General features: G+C 38.7%; 1 long non-coding RNA gene across 3 annotated transcripts in view; it reads right to left on the bottom strand.

The window, feature by feature from the left end:
* Positions 1-26,937, bottom strand: part of LOC148125133 (uncharacterized) — a 93,912-nt gene that overhangs the window by 22,279 nt on the left and 44,696 nt on the right. For 2 of the 3 annotated variants that reach the window (XR_015744559.1, XR_015744558.1), the window contains exon 2: positions 19,572-19,681. The exons of the other annotated variant lie outside the window; for it this stretch is intronic. This is a non-coding gene — a long non-coding RNA (uncharacterized LOC148125133). The remainder of the gene's footprint in view (positions 1-19,571; positions 19,682-26,937) is intronic. 3 annotated transcript variants of the gene reach the window in all.

A 26,937-nucleotide genomic window follows, 5' to 3' on the forward strand; every position in this document is an offset into this window, starting at 1 on the left:
TTGTTGTACAGACATCCAAATTGTAAATCAGCCTCACCTGCATTCCTAGATTCCCATAATCCTCCCCCCACAAGCCTTTCTTTGCATTTATATCATATTAAGTCAAGAGTGGCTACAGTTTAGTATTATTGCACAGGTTTGGTATGCTCCTTTCTGGTTCTAGCATTAAAAAAGTTAACAGTTGATGCAAATTTTTCCTGAGGAAACATGAAGACTTGCTCTCAGATACAGTAAACAATTCTGAGATGGACCTAGGATCTAAATGGTCAGAGCAAAATTGTCCTATTTTTGTTTTAGCTCAAGACGGTGTTTTCTCTTGCAGTTTCACTGAGAATCATCTCAGAGTGCATCTGAGAAAGAAGGGATTAATGTTAAATCAGGAGGAGAAACATCCAATGTTCCTGTTTAACAGTATATTAAATCTGAAACAGTTGGATGTGAATTCAAAGGTCAGAAATATCTAGATTTAGACCTATTGTATACGCAAGGAAATCTGAAATCGTGGCAAGACCTTCAGAATCAGGGATTAAAAATTGATCGGTGGGCATATCTTCAAATTCGAAGTAGATACAAACAGGACAAGAAAGAATTTGGAATTAATAAACTTCAGCAATTAGATAAAATTTTATTAGGATCAGGCAAATATATATATATATATATATATATATTGTTTTGTGTGTGTGTGTGTGTGTGTGTGTGTATGTATGTATGTGTGTGTTATATATATATATATATATATATATATATATATATATATATATATATATATATATATATATATATTTGAGGTAGAATTAGAGGAAGAAATTGTTAAAGGGAACATGATAGCCTGGAGTAGGAACATAGGATGTAGTATCACCTTAACAGACTGGGAAAAGGTCTGGGGTAGAAATAACAAAACCACAAAATCGGTAGCATACAAAGAAAATCCCTATAAAATGTTTTACAGGTGGCACCTTCCTCCTTCGAGATTAGCGAAGATGCACCCCAATATGAGTCCGAACTGCTGGAAATGCAAAAAAAAAAAAAAAAAGAGGGAACTTTCTTCCATATGTGGTGGTCTTGTACAGAAGCTCAAAAATATTGGCAGAAGATTAGAAATTGGCTGGAGGAAATGACAAGAGAACAGATCGAATTTAAACCAGAGTCCTTTCTATTAGGGTTCTATTAGGGAACTTTGATAAAGAACTACCAAAAAAAGTGAAATATATAATAATACATATTTTGACAGCGGCCAGATTGGCTTTTGCCCAATGTCAGAAACAGCCTCGTGTTCCATCACAGGAGATGATTATTCAAAAAATCTCAAGTTGTGTAGAAATGGACAAATTAACCTTGGCGTTAAAAGATAAAGACACTTCAATATATTACGACAGCTGGAACTGCTGGTACAAATGGATAGATCAAAGATAGGTTTCACACTAAAAGGCAAAAGAAGATATGATAGAATCATAGTCGTGATATACAGATATATGTAAGGATTAATTGTGTATATGGTATAAAATAAGGATAAAAAGGAGGTCTCATGAACTGTTGAAGATGAAAATATTTTAACTGTTTTCTATCTTTTTCTTTCTATTCTTTTTTTTCTCTTTCTTGTCTTCTTTTTCTCTCTTGCATTTATGTGTGTGTTGTTGGTCTATTTTAATTGTAAAATCAATAAAGTATTTTTTTTTAAAAGATCTCTTTAATCTGCTATTTTTCCACTGAAAGTCCCTAGCTTCTTCCAGTCTTGATATTCTACTATTCAGGAATTTTATCCAATCTGTTAACCATGAAAAAAGTTGCTATGTAATAAAGTCTGAGGTCTGAAAGAGCCAGTCAACTTCTTTTGAGATTGAAAAAGTTTGAGTTTAACTCTTAACTCCTAGCCCTTAACGCTTCCTTATCAATTTGCTAACCATTTTTTGACATTATTGTAAAGGTTCTGCTGAATGGTGCCATTTGAAACAGATAATCTGTCTTGCATAATATATTCATTTTAATTATTATAATTGGTTCTAACAATGAAGGCTTAAAATTTTTTTCCACTGTTCAAGATCATTTCTTGCCATAATTTGACATAATTGTTTTGATATATTTCTGAACGTTACCTGTCAAATGCAAATCAAGATATTTCACTGAGTGCATTATCTGGAAGCTATATCCTTCTCCTTATGTTAACTGTCTTGTAATTATTTTGGGAGTTTGAATATATTGAATAGTCAATATATCCAGAGAATTGTCCAAAGCTGTGGGTTGTTTTCATGAAAACAAATGAAAGAAGAAAGTTTTTGGTTGTTGCCTCTTCCCAATGGTGCCCATATTTTTGAATGGTATTAACTCTGATATTTTATTTCATGATAACTATCACTGGCTGGCACCCAAAAGAACTAGAAGAAAGACCCTTTTTGAGCCCGCCACCTAAATAAATGACCCAATTGGCTTCATTGCTTCCATTTAGTATATTCAGAAATTTAGTACATTCAGAAATATAAATAACAGGTTGACTTAGTTAACACGAACAGATGAATGGTCTGAGTTTGTGCAAAGTAAGCAGCAAATATACTCACCTGGATGAGTCTTGTTTTGTTTTTGTTTCTTAAATTATAGAATTGTTCTGCAAAATTCAGAAATGTGTGATAATTAAAGTAGAACACTAACATTTCATTTTGTGTATTGAAAACTGATCATTCTCTCATATGTTGTGTGTGTGTGTGTGTGTGTGTGTGTGTATGTATGAAAATTAAATAATTATTTATGAAATATTTGATTCCTGAATGGAACATGTGTGGGTAACTCATAATGCTGTCTTGAAAAATGGGCTATTATGGCAATGTTTGAGTAGCAATTTAAAGAATTATAGGTAAATTTAACAAATAAATTAGATCAACCCAAGAAAGAAGATATATATTGTTATTTACCTGAATGTCAGCATTTGAGTTTGAGGGGAAATTTTAATGCAGAACTAGTAAGGATAATGCCATTAGGAGATCCTGTTAGGTAACTCTGAATTTTGAATATTAGACATTTCAAAGTTGTAGAGCTGAACATACAGTAGAAATAGAAAAAACATAGGAAGAAACATAGGTCAGTCCTAAAACCCTTTAATCGGGCATACTGTTCCTAATGTGGTTAGCCAGATTCTAAGAAGAAGCAGACCTCAACCTAATATTGCATTTACTTCAAAAAGTCCCACTGCATTTGGAGGTAAATGCACTCTATGAATTCTCTGACAAGGCCCTGGATTTCTGCTTTGAACTCCTACTCTGATGGCACCACTATTTTTCCCACTGCATTTAAGATTACATTTTTCAGGAGTTTATGAGCTATAGAGATGCACTTTAAAAAAATTGTTTGCCTGTGTGGGTGGCTGAATTGCTGTTTACTTTTGACTGTAGCAAAGATACGGCCTTTGAATATATCTGTAAATCTTGCTGCCCACGGAGGTCTCGCCTTTGCCCAAAATGGGCTCAAGATTTCATGAGTGGGTGACAAATCATGATTGTTTTGTCAGAAATAGTGAAGTTTTTACTTGTGAAGTCTTCCTAGGTTCCCATTCCAGATATAGATATTGGCCCTCTTTGTTTTCCTTCCTTGAAAGCAACTTTTATTTTTTTAAAATGAACCAGAACACAGGGAGCAATGAGACTAATTACTATGACTTCGTACCAATGGCTAACAACTGATTTTTGACATCAGCTCAACTTCCTGTCACTCCACTGACAAATTCATTTAGTAAGAGAACATGTTGCAGAGTATTTTGCTCCACTGAATGCAGCAGCTGGACAAATAATGACAGGGCCAAGGCTGAGCTGCCACTTGAAGTAGTAGTTGAACAGTAGTTCAGCATTAAACACGAACAGTTGAGATGAACTGCTAGGGGAAAGATCACAAATGCCTTTATCTTACATGGGCTCTTTCAGACCAGATTTCCTTATTCCTGCCCACATGTTGCTTTAAGTTGTGAATGGAATTACAGGAGAGATTGATAACCACATCTCAGGCAAAATTTTATTTGGGAATATTTCAAAACTTTTTAATGATGGAAAATCAGGAAATCTTAAGACTGACCAAGTTCCCAACCAGGTCCAAAGCATGTTGAAAGCATGTTGACAACATGCATGAAATTGATAGGATTATGTCATCTTTATGTGTGTGCCGGAACAGGTTGATGGCTCATGTGCAAAAATGAAAGTTCTTTTGAATATTTTCCATTCAAATATTGGATTTTTGTGAATGAAGAGTGACACTGTGGTAAAAAATTGGAGCTTTGGGTAGAGTTCATATACTTTAATTATCTACCCTCTTTTCCCTTCCAAAACATGCTCTCACATTTGAAGGGCAATAGGGCCTTACAAAGGCTTCTAAACAGGTTTCGCCTTCAAAACAAAGAGTGCTTTTCAAATCAAATAAGTAATTAGGTCTTTATTAGCTCATGCATCTGTTTTAGAAGAAGCTCCCAGCTGTCTTCACAAGTGTAGGCAAGTATAGTCAGTTTGCTTTTACTTTCCTAGCATTACAAAACAGCCAATAGCAGCTGGACTGTTATAGCAGCAAAGCTTTTAAGATTTTGGGTTTGGTTACTAGTAACTACACTATAAATTGCTTCTAGTATCAGAAAATACAACTCAAACCTCAATTATCAGGGAATACAAAGGCACAGGGGTTCTGGTATTCATATTGTTCTGGACTAGCAGGCTCGAAGCCTGCAAACCTGATTGGCCCGCTGATAGCCGATCATGATTGGTCGCCATAGACTGATGCGATTGGCCAGTAAATGGGCTGCCGCGATTGGCCCTGCCAAGAGCGGCAAACTCAAATTGCCTTCATTGGCTGCCTAGCCGCAGCCAGCCCTATATAAGGGGCTGCTGCGGCTGGGGTTAGTTGCTCAGATCTGAAGTCACTAATAAAGAGCTGTTGTTGCTATCTGAGTCTTGCCTCCATTCTTGAACCATCCTCCCAGATCTAACACTGGTGACGAGGATGGGATGCGGAGGCAACGAAGTCTATTGATTTGAGCTAGCTGAAGGAGCACGTGGCTGACAGAGTGCAATGACGGCGACAATGCCAGCAGTGCTATACCACCCGCACCATTCGATCCAGCTAGCGAAAACTAGGACTCATATATGGACAGATTTCAAATGTTCCTGGAGTCCAACAACCTCAAAGATGCCACGCCTAGCAAGAAACGAGCCGTTTTTCTAACCCATTGTGGGCCAGCCATTTTTAAGATGGCTAAAGCCTTAGCGAAGCCAGCTGAGGTTAAAACCATGGATTGGGATACCCTTGCTCCCATCCTGCGCAACCATTATGCCCCAGCCGTGCCAACTCTCATTTGCAGACATGAGTTCTACCAGAGGGACCAGCGTGAAGGTGAGAGCGTTGGGGATTTTGTGGCAGAACTGAGGAACCTGGGTGGTTTATGTGGCTTCGCCAACCTCAAAGAAGCCATGAGAGACCGCATCGTCCTTGGCCTCAGAGACCCAATTGTCCAGAGCAAGATCATGGCCAAGGGAGACATCTCGCTTGCAGATGCCATAGCAGATGCCACCGCAACTGAAGCCACTCGTAAATCAGCAGCACGAATGCATCAAACCAGCGGAACCAACCGCCAACCCACCAACAATGCTGGGAAACCTTCAGACAAGTACACATCGACCACCCATCATGAAGATGTCGAGTCATCCTCAGACAGCGAGGAAGAAGAAGTCCACAGGCTCTGGTCGAAACGTGAGCAACGGGACCAGCAGGGTCGTAAACCCAACTACCAATGTGCCGGATGCGGGGGAAACCATCCCCGATCCGAATGCAGATTCTTAGATGCTATGTGTCATTTTTGCGAGAAACAAGGGCACATCGCGAAGGTATGCAGAAACAAGAGAAATTCCAGCCCCAGACGGAGAGGGAGTAGCCCAAAGAGGTATAATGGCAACTCCACCACACAGAGGGACCGCCCTAGCAACTGGTGGAACCAGTACAGCAGACCCGAAGGTTTAACGACACACCAGATGAGAGGAGGCTCATCAAACCATCACATTCATCACTTGATGCTAAAAAATCCGAGTAAAGGTCACCATTGAAAACAAACCGTGCATCATGGAAGTCGACTCTGGGTCATCACTATCCATGGTATCCTGGAGAACACTCAAGCAGCTAATTCCCAACATCCGACGCCAAGACCTCAGCAGTCAGAGACTCATACTGAAAGACTATCAAGGCAACCGGATTCCAGTAGCAGGTACCCGCCATGTCCAGGTCTCTTTCAAGGGACATGATGCAATTCTACCACTCACCATCGTAGACAGAGACCGGCCAAGTCTATTGGGCCTTCAGTGGTTCACACCATTAGGAATCGGAATGGCTGGCATCCATCATACTGAAGACAATGACTGGGAGGCGGCTCTTGTCCACGACTTCTGAGAAGTGTTCAACGAAAGCCTAGACAAGTACAAGGGGTCCCCTATTTCATTTAATCTTCGCCCCGACATTGCACCCATTCGCCTAAAGCTACGCCGAGTTCCCTTTGCTCTCAAATCCAAAATTGACGAGCAACTGGACAAATTAATTGCACAAGGCGTGTTAGAACCTATTGACCACGCCCGATGGGAGACACCAATTGTCACCCCATTAAGCCTGACGGGTCCATAAGAATCTGCGGTGACTACAAGGCCACCCTCAATCACGCGCTACAGCAGAGCGACTACCTAGTACCAGTTGTTCAACATCTCCTGCATTCACTTGGGGGTAGCAAAATATTCGCAAAATTAGATCTGGCCCAAGCGTATCAACAGCTGCCAGTTGATCCCGAGACTGCAGAAGCCCAAACTATAGTCACACATCGTGGTGCATTCAAATGCAACAGGCTCCAGTTTGGTGTAAGCGTAACCCCAGGCATCTTTCAAAGCCTGATGGAGAGACTATTACAAGGGATAAAAGGGGTCGTGCCCTATTTTGATGACGTATTAATAGCAGCACCCACAAAAAACCAATTAGAGAAACGCCTCAGAACAGTCCTACAGAGGTTCAAAGATGCTGGCCTCAAGGTTAAGAAGGAAAAGTGCCAGCTTTGCACAGAAAGGGTGGAGTTTCTTGGCTACCTCTTTGACAAACAAGGAATCCACCCCACAGAAAAGAAATTGGCAGCTATCAAAAATGCCCCAAGACCCAAAAACAAAACTGACCTCCAAGCCTTCCTGGGACTTATTAACTTTTGTAACATCTTCCTACCCCAGAAGGCGACTGTTGCTGAGTCCCTTCATAGACTACTCAATAAAAGGGCATCCTGGACTTGGGGACGTCGGGAGGAACATGCCTTCCAGCAAGTAAAAGACCTCCTTACCTCTAATGCAGTACTAATTCAGTATAACGAGACACTACCTTTGACTGTCACTTGTGATGCCTCACCATTTGGGGTGGGGGCCATCCTGAGCCATGTCCTACCAAATGGCTCAGAGGCACCAATTGCATTTTTTACAAGAACTCTATCAAAAACAGAAAGAAACTATAGCCATTTAGATAAGGAAGCCCTTGCTATTGTCTCTGCAATTAAAAGATTTCATGAATATGTTTATGGGAGACCATTTTCTATTATAACGGATCATAAGCCACTACTTGGGGTTCTGGCGGGTGACAAACCTACTCCACACATTCTCTTCCCCAGAATGACGCGATGGTCAGAATTTCTCGCTGCCTACGACTATCAATTAAAGTATCACCCAGGGAAATCTATTCCTCACGCAGATGCCTTGAGCCGCTCACCACTACCCGAGCCACAGGAAGATCTAGCTCCCACACTCCCAGTACTGCAAATAGAGACAATGCCCTCATCTCCACTAACGTCCCAAGACATCGCCTTTGAAACCAAAAGAGACTCTTGTTTGGCATGAGTTCTTGGCTGGGTGGAGAGGGGATGGCCAGATTACGACCCTAAGGAAATATTTAAGCCATTTAAAAACAGACAAACAGAACTTTTTTCACAAAGAGGGTGCATCTTGTGGGGAGACCGAGTTGTTGTACCAACTAAGTTACAAAAAAGGGTCTTACAAATGCTACACGGTGGACACCCGGGCATCGTGCATATGAAAGCGCTGGCAAGAAGTTACACCTGGTGGCCAGGTATGGACAAACAAATTGAAACCTGGGTCGCCTCTTGTAACAGATGCCAGGAAAACCACTCAGCCCCACCAAAAGCTCCACCAGCAGAATGGGAAACACCCAGGGGTCCCTGGTCTCGCATTCATATTGACTTTGCGGGACCTACGAGAGGCCACACTTTCTTAATAACCGTAGATGCATATTCTAACTGGCTTGAGGTCAATAAAATGAAAGCAACCACTACTGAGGCAGTCATCAAAAACCTGAACAGACTCTTCGCCACACATGGGTTACCAGATGTCCTGGTCTCTGACAATGGTCCCCAATTTACTGCCTTAGCCTTTGAACAGTATTTAGCGGAACGGGGCATCCAACACGCACTCACATCGCTGGCTCATCCTGTGGCGAATGGTAGGGCTGAACGAATGGTTCTGTTTACAAAGAAAACCCTGCAGAAAATGGAACAAGGTAACATCCACGACAAAGTCACTAGAATGCTGCTCCTGCAACACATCACACCAAACAGCACGACCAACAAGAGCCCAGCTGAACTCCTGATGGCCAGGAAACTCAGATCGCATCTAGACCGTTTGCACCCTGCCTACACCCCGGAAAAGCCCCTGGGTTCCAGCAGCAAGCACCGTGCCTTCAAGGTAGGAGACCTTGTATTCACAAAAAAATTTTCTGGGGATCCCCTCTGGATTCCTGCCCAAGTAACTCAAGTTATGGGTCCCCGCTCCTACCGTCTACTCACCACTGATGGCAGAGCATGGAAACGCCATATTGACCAGCTGCGCTCCAGACTAACCACATCTTCCAACCCTGACCCTAACTTTGACACGAGGGGGAAGGGGAAGCCGTGAACTCAGAATTAGAACCAACACCTGTTTATTCTGAACTAACACCGAGATCACCGCACCGTAGTTTGCAACACTCACCAGCTGCAGCTGAGCCTGGACAGACGAACGCTTCACCAAGAAGCAGCAGCCAGGCAGGTTCAGCGAGCCCGGGGAGCCATGGCAGTAGCAACGAAGCTCAGGACTCTATCACCCTGGGGGCACCAGAGGAGAGCCCTGACCATGGCACTGGTTCACCGTTCCTGTTTGATCCAGCAAGCAGTCCATCTGAACCCGGATTTGAACAGGGACAATTGGAATTGCATAAGTCAGGTAGACAGGTGCGAAGACCTGCCTACCTGCGAGACTATATTACTCCACCCCTTAAATGGAACTGAGAAGGGAGGGGTGTTCTGGACTAGCAGGCTCAAAGCCTGCAAACCTGATTGGCCCGCTGATAGCCGATCGTGATTGGTCGCCATAGACTGATGCGATTGGCCAGTAAACGGGCTGCCGCGATTGGCCCTGCCAAGAGCGGCAAACTCAAATTGCCTTCATTGGCTGCCTAGCCGCAGCCAGCCCTATATAAGGGGCTGCTGCAGCTGCAATTAGTTGCTCAGATCTGAAGTCACTAATAAAGAGCTGTTGTTGCTATCTGAGTCTTGCCTCTGTTCTTGAACCATCCTCCCAGATCTAACACATATCATGCTTTTGGATTTTCCATTACCATCTATGTATCCGCTAAATAAACAGTAGAATTCTGGACTAGAAAGGGTTTTTTCTCCATTTTGTTCAATTTGTCTCATGTTTTTATGAGCTTCCAAATGTGATACAACATATTTCCCTCAATAAATGGATTGAAGACACTTCCATGAGAAATAAGTGTTTTTAATCAGACATTTTCTGTCATGCATGTCAACGTTCCTGGTGATTTGCAAAAAATTTCTCATCTTCACCATAATCTTGAAATGAAGCTGGAAGAGAGACAAAGGAAGAATGTACATTGCTTCTGTAATATTTCCAAGGATCCTGCTGATAGGGAAGATTGCAACATAATCTGCAAACTTTCCCAATCTAGTGTTTTTTAAATGTTTTGGAACTTCATCTCCATGTTCAATGTAGAACTTGAATTCTAATGCATCTAGCCGTATCTGGCTGGAGAAGGCTGTTGCAGCTTTATACTCTACCAGATTTTAAAACTTGATCCTGTGCCAATAATATATAAAAAGGAACAAACAGTTAGATGTGGTGAGATATTGAATGAAAAGGGTGAACTTAAATCTATGCAAGCGTTGGAAGAACAAGATGTAAAAATGAATTGGTTTTCATATTTGCAAATACAATCTAGATTTGATAAAGATATTAAAACAGAAGGTATCTATGATAAGTTGACTGATTTAGATAAAATTTTGACAGGTACTGATGAAAAAGTAATCAAAAAACTTTATGGACATTTGCTAGAGTTTAAATTAGAGGAAGAACAAGTAAAAGAAACAATGATTGTGTGGGGGAAAATTTCGGATATGGGATTGATTTAGATAAATGGCAAGAATTGTGGTCTCAAAATTATAAAATGACAATGTCAACTGCATATAAAGAAAATTTGTATAAGATGTTTTATAGGTGGCACTTACCCCAACGAGAATTGCGAGGATGTTCAAGAATAAATCGGATAAATGTTGGAAATGTCATCAGATATCTGGTTCCTATTACCACAGCTGACACATTATTGAATGGCTAAGGCCATTAGAAGTTCCTTCAGATGTTTAGCTAAATTCCCACACTTCTGAAATTGGTCATAAATCACTTTTTTCAGTGCCATTGTAACTTTGAATGGTCACTCCACACAAGCAAAGTACCAACAAAGGAAGGGAAAAAAAACTCCAGAGAAGTTCCTGAGACAGGAAGTCTAGTCCTGCCAAGAATGTAATAAGGGTTAATGGAGAGGCAGTTTCTGTAAGCAACACCAGAATGTTTCCTTCCTGCCTTCCTTACAGGATTAGGCCAGTAATTTCTTCTAACATAGTGTTTTTGGCCTTCCGAGGCTGCAGAGGCTTTCCTCTAGCCTCAGGAGGGCAAAAACGGCCTCAAACAGGCCAAAACTGGGAAGCACGTGCATGAACAATGCAGGTAAGTTTAGCTGGGGTTCATGTCCCCACACAAATGGCTCTGTTTGCCACCTGTGGCATGCGTGCCATAGGTTCACCATCACAGGACTAGATTATTACTCAAATTCTACTGGTTAGTACTGTGGGTTTTTTTAAATGAATGGGATTGTATTTGTCACATTGGGTATTACGGATGCTGGTCAAGTGTTGTTCTTGTTTTGAAATCTTGTAAGCCATCCAAAGTCACTGTGATGACTCATATTCTCTTAAAATAACCCCAAACCCCAAACATACATTAAAGTCCGGTAAGGCCTTCAACTTAACTTCACTGTTTTATTAGCACAGTTTAAAGTCACAGAAGTAAATAATGAAGCAAAAAGAAAACTAAAACAAACCACATTGACAAGAGTTCAGAAGCAAGCCAAGATAACTAATCATAAACTCCAGGAAAATAACTGAGGAGAGTCCATGGGAAGAACGCCAGCAAAGATAAACCTCTTTCAAAGTAAACACTAAACTTTGACTCCAGCAATTCTAACTCGTAGTTACAAACTTATATACATAGCTCCCAGCTGCACGCCATGAGGAGAATCATGGTAATCTCCTCTTGAGTAGACCTCACTTTTCCCTGATCCTTTCCTCCCTGCGTGACCTAGGATGGATAGGGGATGGGCCTGGATCCTCCTCTGACTGCTCAGCCAGCCTCTGCCCTTCCCCAGCCTCCTCCATCACCTCTGAAGCCACATTCCCACTCCCTGTTGGCTGTTCCTCCTCTTCCTCGGAGTCAGTCTCCACCAGGGGCATGACAGTCACTTTTGTGAAATGGACGACTGTATTAATTATTTAAATAAATAAATAAAATAAAAATATGCAAGAGATGGAGAACCCACAAGATCCATAAGTAGACTGGTCCACTATTATACAAATCTTATTATCGCAAAGTTTTTAAAATTATATTTAAATGAAATCTAGGTAGCTCTAACTTACATACCTCATGCAACTGTTGTCCTAGCTCTTTACACATACAGTATATATTTCATCTGTCAGTGCAACTATATCATTTTTTTGCAGAGTATTAAACCTAACTAACTCTTACTTCTCCGGCAGTGGCAACAACTGCAATTGCTCCCATTGGCACACCTATTCCTCATTTCAGAGCCAAAATAAGTTCTGATGATAGTATTCTCAAATTGTGATGCAATCATCTGGAGAGCTGGTTCCATTCTTGTTCACACAGATGCTGTTTGGAGAGTAACAAGAAGCAAGCCTTTAAATGTCTTCAGTAGTAAATTAAAATATGTTAGAGACATATTCATAACCTCCTGCACAGGGAAGCTTTTTAAAAAAATTTAACGAACATGGCAAATGATAAAGAGGATGCTTATACCAGATAAAAGGCTCATTCACATAAACATATGATTTACAGCAGGTAAAGGAGAACAGTGTCCTTTTCTTTCCCTAACTTTTTATTTCCTCTAAGGGGAGAAGCACCATGCTGAGGATACAATTTGAAACAGACTGAATCTATCAGGCTGATGTAATGATGGCAATGGCTGGTGCATTTTATTTACTTCTCAGAAGGACCCCAAAATGCAACAGGGAACAAAGTGGACTGTTCTTCTGCTAGCTTCACTTGCTTCAGCAGTTGCCACCAATTTCCATGAAATAAAGGTATTATCTTCTCTCTCAAAGCTTTGGAAGATTTAGCTCCAATCTCCTTAGCTGAAGGGCTGTCAGGCTTCTGATTGCTAACTGTACAAATATAACAAAGCCAGACAAAGGGCCTTATATTTCTCAGGGGGAAAGGAGCATAATGGGGCAGGTAAAGATGATAAAATAACGGGTGTTACTCTAGCACTGGAAGAGGTATATCCACATGGGGTTTGAAATGCTAAATGCAGGAGTTCTCGAATGATAGTGGAATAGTTCCCATTTCCATTGGAAAACACATTGGAAATTAGCAGATCAGGTATTCCAAAGGGCAACACACCCATTCTGCCATCACCATGAACCTCATTCTTTGTCCATAAGCACATTTGTCCATAAGGTTTCTCACACAATCTAAGAAGGTATTTTTTAAGAAGAGACTGGACAGTCAATTGTCTGAAATGGTATAGGGTCTCCTGTTTGAGCAGGGAGTTGGACTAGAAAATCTCCAAGATCCCTTCCAGCTCTTCCCTTCCCTTCTCTTCCCTTCTCCTCTCCTCTCTCTCTCCTCCTCCCTTCCCTTCCCTTCCCTTCCCTTCTCCTCTCCTCTCCTCTCTCCCCCTTCCCTTCCCTTCCCTTCCCCCCTCCCCTCCCCTCTCTCTCCTCCCTTCTCTTCCTCTCTCTCTCTCTCTCCCTCTCTTCTCTCTCTCTCTCTCTCCTCCCATTCCATTCCATTCCATTCCGAAAACATATGGAACTTCTGACCTGGTAGAAAAACATCGAACAGAAAAATGAAGAGGGCTAGATTAGAATATTCCCTTTGGCTAGATGAGTGATATAATCCTATACTGGTTTATTCAATCTCCAATCAATGTAAATTGTATTAGTGCCTAAATTGCTTTCATGTTTCATCTGGCAAGGATTTTGGCTTCATCATTAATGAAAATACTAACCATGTAGTCCTTTTCCTATAGAAAAGCAAGTCTCGTTGAATTTGGTGGTCCCTTTATAAACAAGAGAATGTAAGCATGCCTGTAGGGAATCCTTTTAGATATAGATTTCTGCATAGGTGGGTAGATCCTGTCAACTGCTCCCAATGTGGACAATAGTTGTAGAAATTATCCTCCTAAATTGTTGAGGATACTGCATGGCCTACTCTTGTAGACATTAATTTGGATTCATTGCATGCTTTTGGAGACTTTGAATAGCTCTGAAAATTATTACCTGGTAGAAATAGAGAAATCGGGGAGGCTGAAACAATCCTAATAACGACAAGTGCATGGTGGTACTTGGCTGTTATCATCAAACCATTTGTCTGTGTCTGCTTCAAAGGACTTGCCAAATTCTTGAGGGGGAGAAATGACTCTTTAAATAAACCTTTTCCCAAGTTGGGAAAGGCTCTTTTAAACCTTGCTGTTCTTATCAACCAGTGATCTACAACTAACTAGGCAGTGAAATTAATCTCACAAGGGAACAATAGGCTTTCACTGTTGAACTCTCTGTAGAGGTTATAGAGGTCACTTCTCACAAGTGTCAAGCCACATTTTCGTTTTGCATTCTACCTGTGGTAGCTTGACATTCTTTTGCAAGGATGCTTTATAATTCCAACCTGTAGATATAACGCACTATATATTCAGGATACCAGGCAACGGTAATGGTTTCCTCTGTCCTGTTGTGTCCAACCCTAAGGGGTGGTGCTCAACCCCATTTCTTAGCTGAGGGAGCCAGCATTGCCTGATGATGCTTCTGTGGCCATGTGGCCATCAGGACTATACACCCAGGTGCACAGAAAGCTGCTACCTCCCCACTGAAGTGGTACCTATTTATCTACTTGTATTTTCATGCTTTTGAACTACTAGGCGGGCAGGACCTAGGGCAACAAATAAGAACTCACCTCATCATGCAGCAGTTGGGTCTTGAATCCAAACAGCCAACAGGATGCAAGAAAGGAACTTAAAACTTCTCTGTTTTATAGGTTGGCTTTTTTATAATGTACTGATCTTCCTTGATACTTTCCTGACTGAATAAATGCCCCCAATGCTGCTGAAAGAGTTCAGGTATTGCTGATTTGACTCACTTCAGCACCTCCATTTGAGAACTCTGGATGCAAAGAAGTCACTCTCACCTACCTGAAACAAAACTGGACAGCTGTGTCACACCAGTGTCAGGAAGCAGGGTGTCACTTCATACAATTGTTTCCAAGGAATACTTTGGCAAAGTGATTTTAAAAAAGCAACTCACTATAGATTTCCATAAAATTAGTCCCTGAAAATTACCTTTCCATAAAAAGCAGGGGTGGGATTCAGCCGGTTCGGACCAGTTTGGGCAAACCAGATGTTAAATTTACATCTGGTTCACCAAACTGGTAGTTGAACCAACTGGCTGGCCCTTCCCACCCTGCCCCTCCCAGGAGTGTTCACCTGGCTCATTTTGGATGCAACTAAATACAGGGTCTGCGTGGAGGCTCTGGAAGGGTGAAAAATGGACCTCCCAGAAGTTCCGGAAGTCTAGAAACGGGCATGTTTCCAGCTTCCAGAGGGCCTTGGAGCCAAGGGAGGGCAAAAAATGAGCTTCCCAGAAGTTCCAGTAGGCCATGCCCAACATGGTCATGGCCACTCAGCAACCGGGCAGAGAACCAGTTGCTGGGATTTTTGAATCCCACCCCTGACAAAAAGGAATTTCTTCTAGCTAAAGTGTGTGCAAGTGTGTGGAAACAGGTTGCAAAGTGAGAAGGTACTTTCTGATAATTCCTAAGATTAAATGAAAATGAAGTTACAGCAAATGATGTACATATTATGTCAGTTCCATAAATGATTTTAGAAATTCTCCCTGCATGCAATAAACTTAAAAACCTGGTTCAATTCTTGGCATGTATGTATGTGTGTGTAAATCAAGCAGAAGTACATATATGCAGACTGTTTTCCTTATGGTTCTTTCCCCTTTCCCTTTCTCCATTTATATAGAAAAATAAATTGTGGAGGTAAACTTCTGTTCGTTTGAATATAAATTTAATATAAACTTAATTATTTATCCTCAATTCAAGATCCTATTGATTCTTTTCAGGATTCCTCATCTCTAAAAGAAAATGTGACAGTCTCAGTCCCTGGGATGTGTTCTATGCCCTCAGTTCTTCCCAAGAATGTAGGTAGCTCAGAGTTAGAGCCAAACAGATGACAAGGTTGAAAGTAGACAAAGACTCATACCTTATGTCTTTATGAGCAGGGTTTTAAGGAAGACAATGGTAAGAATCAATTCATATAATTTTTGGTTTTCTTATATTGGTTTTGCTGTTTATAGGCCAATAACCAACTGATTAATCAACAAAAAGATTAGTTGATTAATGGAAAGGAGCTTAATACTCCTTTAGTATTAATTCAGGATGAAATTAATTTGACCATTACTTCATTATGCTTCAGGAGGTGATGAAAATTATTCATTTAATTTGAAAGCCTTTCATAGCCATCTAGCTTATTAACCTTCTGCAATATTTCAATAATTTGATTCAAAGCACATTTTAATGGGATTTTTGTGATATGGAACAATCTTCATAGAGCAATCCATGACAAAATAAGATCTGAGAAGCTTGTCAAAGTTCTTTGAAACCCCCTTCATAAAATAGAAGCAGAGAACTAAATACTGTATATCTGGCCAATTTAATCCCTTTTCTATACTTCTGTATGTAAATCTTTGCAAAACAAGTTGATTACAATTGTATGAAGAACTTGATATGGAAGTATACCATGAAGAGGTTCTTCCATTTGGTTCCATTTGTCTGTTAATATGGCTCTGCACTACATCCTACAACACCTTGAATCTCCAAATACCTACACAAGGGTCCTCTTTGTAGACTTCAGTTCAGCATTCAATAACATCATTCCAGACATTCTTCTAACTAAACTAAACCAGCTACTGGTACCTGAACATACTTGTAAGTGGATCATGAGCTTCCTAACAGACAGGAAGCAGCAGGTGAAGCTAGGCAGAATCATATCTGATACCTGTACAGGGCCTCCCCAAGGCTGTGTGCTTTCTCCACTTCTCTTCTCCCTATATACCAATGACTGCATCTCAAATGATCCATCTGTTAAAATACTGAAGTTTGCTGATGACACAACAGTGATTGGTCTCATTCAAGACAACAGCGAATCTGCATACAGACAGGAGGTTGTACAATTTGCCGTGTGGTGTAACCGGAACAACCTGGAACTGAACACACTCAAAACCGTAGAAATGGTGATAGACATTAGAAGAAATGCTCCCATACTACCACCTCTTACAATACTGGACAACACAGTAACAACAGTAGAGACCTTCAAATTTCTAGGTTCTGTTATATCACATAACCTAAAATGGACACCTAACATCAAAAACGTCATAAAAAAAGCACAACAAAGAATGTTCTTTCTCTGCCAACTCAGAAAGCTCAACCTGGCCAAGGGGCTGCTGATACAGTTCTACAGAGTAATTATTGAGTATCATCTGCACCTCTATAACTGTCTGGTTTGGTTCTTCAACCCAATAGGACAGACACAGACTTCAGAGGATAATTAGGACTGCAGAAAAAACAATTACTACCAACCTGCCTTTAATCGAGGACCTGTATACTGCATGAGTCAAGAAGAGGGCTGTGAAAATATTTACAGACCCCTCACATTCTGGACATAAAGTGTTTCAACTCTTTCGCTCAAAACGACACTATAGAGCACTGCACACCAGAACAACTAGACACAAGGACAGTTTTCCCCCGAAAGCCATCACTGTGCTAAACAAATAATTCCCTCAACACTGTCCAACTATTTACAAAGTCTGCACTACTATTACTATTAATCTTCTCATCATTCCTTATCACCCATCCCCTCCCACTTGTGACTGTATGACTGTTACTTTGTTGCTTGTATCCTTATGATTTATATTGACTGTTTCCTAGTATGATTTGATTGCTTATTGTACACTATGACTATTATTAAGTGTTGTACTTTATGATTTTCACTCTTGACAAATGTATCTTTTCTTTTATGTATACTGAGAGCATTTGCACCAAGACAAATTCCTTGTGTGTCCAATCACACTTGGCCAATACAAGAATTCTTATTCTAATTCTTCTTTTCATATAGCATAATTGTTTTGTAAAAACTTCTCCATGGGTATACCTTTCATACAGCCAGAATTTCTCATCTTAACTTAGCTGACAGTTAAACAGAACACAAGTAGTAGTAACATACCTTGAATTCTTAAAGCTTAATGGAGTGAATACATAATAAATGGTTTAATACTGAAGTCAGTTTCATGCTCAAAGCTGATGTTTAGAACGTCTCTTTTAGCCAGCCCCTGATATCTCAATCCTTCATTATGTCCACTCACCATTTTTGCTTCAACTGTCACATTCCTTCTTTTATTCCACAGTTTAGCATTATGCATAAATGTATACCAGACCAGGGGTATCCAACCTTAGCAACCTTCTCAGGTATTAAAATGCCAAGGTTGGAGACCTCAGTACTAGACTAATGATGCATGGATAAGTCCACTTGTGACATCATGCAAGTAAGAATTTCAAAATATAATTCATGTTTTCTGTACTCGCAAAAATCGTTTATTTATAAGATTTAAGTCTACCTTAGTTTTTATACAACTCAGGTATCAGATGTCTTCATTGTCTCTTTTTCCCAAAACAGCCCAGTTATTAATCCTAATTGTGATTGTTAATCAATTATGAGATGGGTTGAACTGATATAGAGTGACTGACCCAAAGCCACCAGCTGGAAAAGGTAGAAGTATGGATTTTCTTTGAATCAGCACCATGACCTTTCCTATTCTTAAGACTAATATAGTAGCGAGACATATTTAGGCAGCCACTATATTAATATATTTATATTTGGAAATCTTAGTACATATAAAACCAAATAATCTGGATACAATGTTCAAACTTGTAATTCATATTCATTTCTGTTGGGTGTAAAGTATAATAGCCACATTTTCTTTGGCTGGTCATTTAAACTTTTTTTTTTACACTCTTTCTGCTCTTGCCTCTTATTTTTTATTATTGCTATACAGTACTCAGGTTTTATCATAAGTGGTTAATAACTGTGCTAAATGCAAAATTAAACATGGGATGAATGTATGTTTTATTATTCTGTTTGTATTTGCTTGTTTGTGCAAGAAGAGGACTGTGTGCATGAATTGCTAAGTAGCAGTGTTGTTTTTTTTATTTAAAATAATGTATTAAAACATTAAATTCCTGAAGTGGGTATCCAATCTAAAGTGATTTCTATGGTTACGTATTTCATTGCTAATGCTAGTTCTATTTCAGTGCAAAGTGCTGAGGTCTAGTTGTGGCTTTCTTTCAAATATTCCAGAGACCCTTCAATCAATCTTGCCATCCCTTGTAGATTATTTCTCTTCTCTAACAAGGCAAAGAGAAAAGATGTTTCTTCTTTCAGAGGTCTCTCTTGCCATGACTCATTCTTCTGAGTCATTGCTATTGCTATGTCATTGCTATTCTTTCTGATGCACGGCTTTGAACTGTTTCCCATTTTATGTTACCAGCTTTAGGATGTTGCCTTCCCGCTATCATCTTGCTGCCCTCAGCCTCAAAGAAAAGGCAGTTTGCCAAAGGGACAAATTAAATAGCTCTTTAGTAAATCGGGCTCTTTGTGTTTCAGTTTATAAATCAGTCCCATAATGCAGGAGCCTTTGAATTTCACCTTCCCATTTTCCCAAAATAACCATACACTGAAAAAAAAATAGTCTCTGCACTTTCCAAGCAAAGCAAGAGAATAAGGAAAAATGGCTTATGAATCTATATCCTCACAATACACATTTAGTGTGATATGCAAGAGTGTTGTTAAAGCTTCTGAATCATCAAGTAAGGGATAATATAATATTCATACAAAGAAGGCTCATTTACCTTAAAAAAGGGAACCTTGATTTGAAGGCTGTCTCCATGTTCAAAGAGCCTTCATCCTCTGCCAGGCATACTGGCTACTCCCACAGTGAGTCATTTTTCATTTCTATATTCTATCAGAGAGAAAAAAGATAAGTTATGTGCTTCCGCAGAAAGCCAACTTGATGTAGTGGCTGAGACACCAGCCTAGAAATTTGGGAGACTGTACATTTTAGTCCCACCTTAGGCAGAAAGCCAACTGGGTGACCCTGGGCCAATCCCCCCACCCACCCAGCCCTTGGGAAGTAGGCAATAGTTAGCTACTTGTAAAAAAAAGAACCTTGCAAAGAAAACTACAAAAATACAGTCTGTCTAGGCAGTTGCCATGAATCAACACTAACTCAAAAGAAGCAACAACAAAAACAAGTGCCCACAATGCCCAAATCACAGAAAAAGGGCCCAGCTGGTATAACATTTGTTCCTTCCATTGTTTCTTTTCTCATGGCTCTTTCCTCAAGAGCAGGCTTCACTCATGGGAAGACATGAAATATCAGTTGCTGATAATTTGCTGTCAAAGCTTCATGCCTCTTTTACCAGGAAGGTAGCTACTTCAGTTTAGATTTCATTGCTTCACCTAAGGAAATTCTCACAAAAACAATTGTTTTTCCTTACAAATGCATTTCCCATAAGTCAAAATTAGATTTGCATCTATGGATATATCTGACTTACAACCAGTCTATTGTTTAGTGTCTGTCTGAAGTTACAACAGTACTGGAAAAAATGATTTATGACTATTTTTCACACTTATGACCATTGCAGCATACCCAAGGTCAAAAGTCAGATGCTTGACAACTGGCATTTATTTATGACATTTGAAGTGTCCTGGGATTACGTGATCACCTGTTGTGATCTTCTGACAAGGAAAGTCAAGAGGAAAGCTAGATTCATTTAACAACCTTGTAACTAGCTTATTGACTGCAGTGATTCACTTAACAGCTGTAGCAAGAATGGTTGTAAAATGGGGCAAAATTCACTTAACAATTGTCTTACTTAGCAATGGAAATGTTGGGCTCAACTGGGATCATCAATAGAGGATTATCTGCATACTGATATTTTATTTATTTATTGTATTTATTTGTCAAAAGCTTAAAATACAACAGAAATAAGAATAAACATAAATTTAAATACAAGAAATAGGAACTAATAATTGGGGACAATAGGACAGGGATGGTAGGCACGATTGTGTACTTATGCACGCCCCTTACAGACCTCTTAGGAATGGGGCGAGGTCAGTAGAGGTTAGTTTGAGGGTAAAGGAGTGGGGGTTTGAGCAGATGACAACAGAATCAGATAGTGAGTTCCAGACATTGACCACTCTGTTGCTGAAATCGTACTTCCTGCAATCGAGTTTCGAGTGGTTTACATTTAGTTTATATCTGTTGTGTGCTCTTGTGTTGTTGTGGTTAAAGCTGAAATATTCATTCACTGGTAAGACACTGTAACATATGATTCTATGTACTATGCTTAAGTCCAATCTTATCCAGCATAGTTCAAGGTTGTCTAAGCGTAGAATCTCAAGTCTGGTGGTATAGGATATTCTGTTGTGAACAGAGGAATGTAGTACTCTTCTGGTAAAATACTTCTGGACTCGCTCAACTGTGTTTATGTCAGATATACAGATATATATAGAGAGAGATATAGACATGTCAATAGCAGTGTTTCTGAACCTCAGCAATTTTAAGAAGTGTAGACTTCAACCCCCAGAATTCCCCAGCCAGCACTCTAGTTAGGAAATTCTGGGAATTGAAATGCACAGGTCTTAAAGTCGCTGAGGTTAAAAAACACTGATATCTATATAGGGGAAAAAAGTCTCTTGGAAATGTGATACATCTTTCCTCACTAGGGACCTCACGCAGGGGAAATATTGATCTTTTGAAGCAGTTTTGTTAAAATTAACCATGACAATGAAGTCTAATGATGGCAAGCAGTATAATTTTCATTTAATCAACCAAATAACATGTCAGAGGTGGTTTTGTAAATACAAAAAAGAGTAAATATGATGCTTCCCTTCCAGTTTATTCCAACAAGCTACAGATGAAAAAATGTTGTATAGGAATTCAATAGATGTAAAATGAATACAAACTGGCATATGCAACTAGGAAGGGGACACCATAATCGGGTTTCTGATTACAGTTTGCATCAACTCAGGTTTCGATGATTGATTACTAGGAATAATGAGGTTTGGTATCAAAATGTTTGTAGACAGCAAAGTTTGGAGAAGCCATTTATAGAACTAGTAATAAAAAAGAGCTTTCTTCTTCATAACTGCCTGCACAACTGTACTATTAAGAGATTAAATAGTCTGCTGTCAATTTGTAAACCCTACATCTCATCTGTCTCTATTATTTGGAGTAAGAAGAGGTGATTTCACATCTGTCAAACAGAACAGCGAGTTCAATGAGCAAAAGAAAGACTCAATTTTTCAGTATGTACCTATTTTTCTTTCAAGCACCTCAAGAGCAAAGCCATCAATCTTCAAGTCTGGTGAAAAGATGGCCAACTGACGACACCCAGGAAAGGATTCCTGTAGGCTTTTCCCCTGAAGTAGCTTTTTCATCTTACCAACAGAAGGTTCTGGAATTTCTTTAGTTTATATGACTCTCTTGAGTTATGGAAAGTCTTAGAATTATCCCACAAGATCCTCTGACATACCAAAGATCTCTAAGTAGCTTCAGGGGCTGTGTTTCAAAGCAGCCTGCCTACCTTCGTTGTTGAAGAAGCAGATGTTTTGGAATTTATTTTTCAAATGTAGAGTAAGTTGTGTCTTTCATTTCTTAATCATTTTAAAGGACGTTTAATCTTTATTGTTATTCCTTTTGGGAGATCAGCACCATTTCGGGGGATTTCTACATTGTTAAACAACCAGAAAGAAGAACGCTGAAGGTGAGCTAAAATAAGGAAATGTGGACTTAAAAAAAAAGTTGATGGAGAAATAAAAGGACAGAAAGCCGGGGTCCTAGTTTATTATTTTTAGTGATTTGTAGCTTGGTCTGCTTTGCTGTGGGTGGCTAAAACTTTCCAATTTTTATGATTCCTGATTGACCAGCAATTCTTAAGTGACTTACAAAAAAGCTACTCTTTGATTAAAGAGAGAGTTAAGAAGATGGAAGAGATGGAATTATTAGAGATGCATTTGAAAAATTTTCAAATAAAATTCATGTTCATAATCAGCTTTGCTCCAAGGATGTTAAAAAAAAAACTTATCAAACTACTTCAGAAATGCAAATATGTATAGAAAGTTACCAAACTACCAAGGCAATTTCACAAGTAGCTGACAATTCAGAGAAGTCAATTGCAATTTTGGAATATAAATCTGACATCAATTTTTATTATGATGGTTTAAATATAAACCTCCCAACACAATTGAAAAAAGATCTCCAAGAAAACCTGTAACTTTTAAAAGGACAAGTTTGAGATTTTTTTTCTCATGGATATTAACAAGGTTAACAAATCCTCAAGAAAAAGAGAAGTTTAAAACTACTTGACAAACATTCCAGAGAAGAAAATGATTTTATTCCATGAAGACAAGCTGTAAGGAGTGACTTAAACTTAATGAGTCAGTTGGAATTAAGATAGATTTTTATCAGTGATATTTGTAATTGAAAGAAAGTCTTAATCTAAAGTTTAAAAATGTATTTTTCCTTTATATAAATGCTTAAGAAATTCTGAAGTTTGCAAAGTATTATTGAAAGTGTATTTGAAAGTATCTATGTTAATAGAAAATTAAAGAAAAATGTATTAGCTTAAAGAAAAGTTTAGAGTTGCACTGTGTTAAAAAGAGTCAGAAATCAACACTTTTTTTCTTTCTTTCCTTGCATCTCATATTCTCTTTTCCCCACTCTTTTTCCTTCCTTTAATTTCCTATTTTTATTTTTCTTTGTATTTTACACATTGATAAAACAATAAAAGTCATAAGATCTTCATCAAGGAATAATCCTCATGCCATCATGGAAGGTAAAAATTTGGCATCAATACACAAATTGGCCTTCAATTGGCAGCCTAGATGTGATGATGTGCTACCATAGAAAGAGACAGTATGATACTAAACAATTTAGGAAGCATGTTATCTAATATAATTTACATCTAATAAATTATATTACATAAAGTGCTTCTATTATTTTATAAGTATTACTTCTAGGTAAAGGGCAAATCTTATCTTTTGAACAGGACTCAATAAAAGAAGCAACATCATCTTAGACTTATGGACTTTGTAATTTCAGCCTTGGACTCTTTCACACAAGAAATTAAATAAATTATTGTGGCAGGGAGTCTCACAATCCACAGCTTCTGCCAGCCAAGAAATTAGAATGGGAGTTATTCCTGACCTTTAAATCAGGCATCTAATGTCGCTATCAGTTTCTGTAAATAACATGCAATTTGTTGTTACGTCTGAGCTCTCAGACTAAAAGTGAGTGAGCTTTTTGGTGCCTACACATTGACAAATAATACAGGAAAAAAGGGTCATTTGGATGGAAAGCCTTACACAAATCTGTTTGACTGTTTTCTGGCTGCAGAATGGAAAAGAGACAACAAAGCTGGCTGAGATGGAAGAACTGACTTCCAGAGACACCAAACTATGACTGAATAGATTGACTGCAAATACTAATTTGAAACTCTAAGTCAGATATTTGGCAGTACATTCCTAGTTTGGAAGAGTGTTCTCATTATACTTGAATAATTCTCTGTTCTGTCTTTTAATTACCTAAAACAATGTATACTGGCATAGCTTTTCTTAAATGCTACACTTTCTATTGGTTATAATGCAGACCTCAGGTTAGCCTATAATATCTTGAAATGTGATTGAATACAGGTGCATTTAACAATCGTTTTTGAAGAAATATAGAGTTATGAAATTTAACTAGCCCATCTCCCATACTTCTTAAAAATAGAGGAGAAAGAAGAAAAAAAGAAAGAAAGAAAGAAAGAAAGAAAGAAAGAAAGAAGAAGAAGAAGAAGAAGAAGAAGAAGAAGAAGAAGAAGAAGAAGAAGAAGAAGAAGAAGAAGAAGAAGAAGAAGAAGAAGTTGTTTGTTTGTTTGTTTAATGTAGCCTATTCTGCGTAGCTAACATTGGAATTAAAAGCAACACATATAAATGTCAAAAATTTATAAAACACATTGTACCCAAGGCTGTATCTTTCAACAAATTCATCAAAATTGGGCTTGTTTAGTATTCTGCCCCAAAATCGAAGGAACAGCCAGTGCCATTAGTGCTTTGCAAAGGCTGGTGGAGTCAAGACCATCTAGATCTTGCAAAGTACAGAAAGGAGCAGTGATAAAGGGCATCTTTTGGGTCCCATCTCATGAGATTGTTTAATGGAGGGGAAGTGGAGCATATTATTTTCAATAATAAACCAAGTTCTTGCTTTAGAACTGGTAAGAACCATTTTTTGTGGATTTAATGGCATACCCCTGAGATGGGTCCAGTAAAATGAAACTCAGCAAGGAGATGAGAATGAGGATCATAAACACCCTACCTATTCCATATGTGTTCTTCTGGGACTTCCTTTTTTATGGGCTACTGACAAGCATTATTTTTAAAAACCCAGCTGCTTCGGCAATCTTGGTTTGAATTATCTGTCTACCAGATGGATTTTCTTCCCATCTTTCTATAAGATATTCTATTTGAAAGAAAATGTTCAGGAATGTGAAAGTAGAGCTCAGTAAGAAGCAAATAAATATCATTCATAGTAACAATTCCAAATAATGCGGTAGCACATTTTTTCTTTTAGTTTAATCTGAGGAGCTAGCAAGTATTCAGTGGCAAAGCACTTCATCTGTTGTCAAATAAGATGCAGTATCAAATACAAAATTACTTTGCAAGCACTCAATCCAATTTCATATCATACTGAAGACTCTGATAAAAACTATTATAGGCTCCACCCAAGGTGAAAAACATCCCCGCAAAGTAAAAATATAGCCCAGATCAGAATGGCTTCCATATATATTACATATTTTGAAGCAAGGTAAACACACACAGAATGTGATTTCTGAAGTTTATGCCAATAGAAACTGCACATTAGTTGGAGTACAAAGAAGGGGAAAGTCGGAATTAAATATGATATTATTTTATGCTTGCTTTTTTTCTTCTTGTTTTAACATTGAAAAAGATTATCATTGAGATTTGGATGTGTGTATAGTATATATATATATATTTATCAATTAAAATATAGCTAAACAGGATGGAGAAGGAAAGCACAAGGAGGAATGGATGTTCCCTTCTCCATTAGCCACTTCCAATATCCCACACCAACATGAAAAAGATAATATGAGGTAACATGAAAGTTATACTGCTACTATCTGGGTTTCGACATGCCATGACCCAGTCAAGTATGGAAGTTCAGCAAAATGCAATTGAAGAAAGTACATGAGGCAACCTTAATCACAGCTGAAATAACAGGAATGATAAAACTTGTTTTATTTTGGTTTTGCACATAATCAGCAAATTAGAAAGTATCATTTAGATTATCATGTTAAACCTCTGTTCATTTAAAAACACAAACTAAGAGTAGTAAACACAAATTAAGAGTAATGTCGAGCTAGCCTTAGTGATAAAGTAATGCCGGTCCTGGACTAATTTTAATTATTTGCTAATCAAATATAGGAAGCCAGTCTCATGGAACATAGTTTCTAGAGAAATAAGCAAAAAATTGTACACTATTTTTTTCTAGTGGGATACTTTTCAATAATTAGAATAAGTAATAATTTTTTCAATCAACTTTCTTCTGACTGCACATGAGAAGTTTTGACAAGGAACTTGGAAAAAGTTTGAGATTTTTATCTTGCCAAGTACCATAGAAATTTGCATTTTTATTTCATTTTTATTCTATTTATATCTTGCCTTTCCACCAAGAAACTTTTAAAGAAAGATTTCTCCCTTTTTTTTTTACCAGTTAATGAAGGATGACTGCTACATCACTAAATATAATTAAACTTTGTGCCAAGACATAAAATGTCAGAGTTATTTCTACAATGTTGAGGTGTTACTGCTTTAAATGCATGCAGAATCTAGGGGAAGGAATATAGGAAGACAAATTACAGCATGTTAGAAAACTTCAAGACAAAGCTAAAATATAACTTAAATCAAAGTAAGCATGAAAAAGCTCCATCTGCCAAAATAAACTGGATGCCATGAAGTTTAGCCTTTAGCTGTAGGATATCTATGCATGACTTATATATGCAACATTTATACCTCGGCAAAAAAACAAGGTGGCTTGTAGGCAAAAGAATTAAAATCACTTTATAACTAATGCTAAAATACATAATAAAATCATGTTACAATTAAAAGTTTGATGAAAGAGGGGCATCTCTACAGAGTTTAAATGCTAAGAAA

The sequence above is a fragment of the Pseudonaja textilis genome, chromosome 8 (assembly GCF_049901715.1).
Source record: "Pseudonaja textilis isolate UNSWEBS1 chromosome 8, rPseTex1.2, whole genome shotgun sequence".
NCBI classification, from domain to species: Eukaryota; Metazoa; Chordata; class Lepidosauria; order Squamata; family Elapidae; genus Pseudonaja; species Pseudonaja textilis.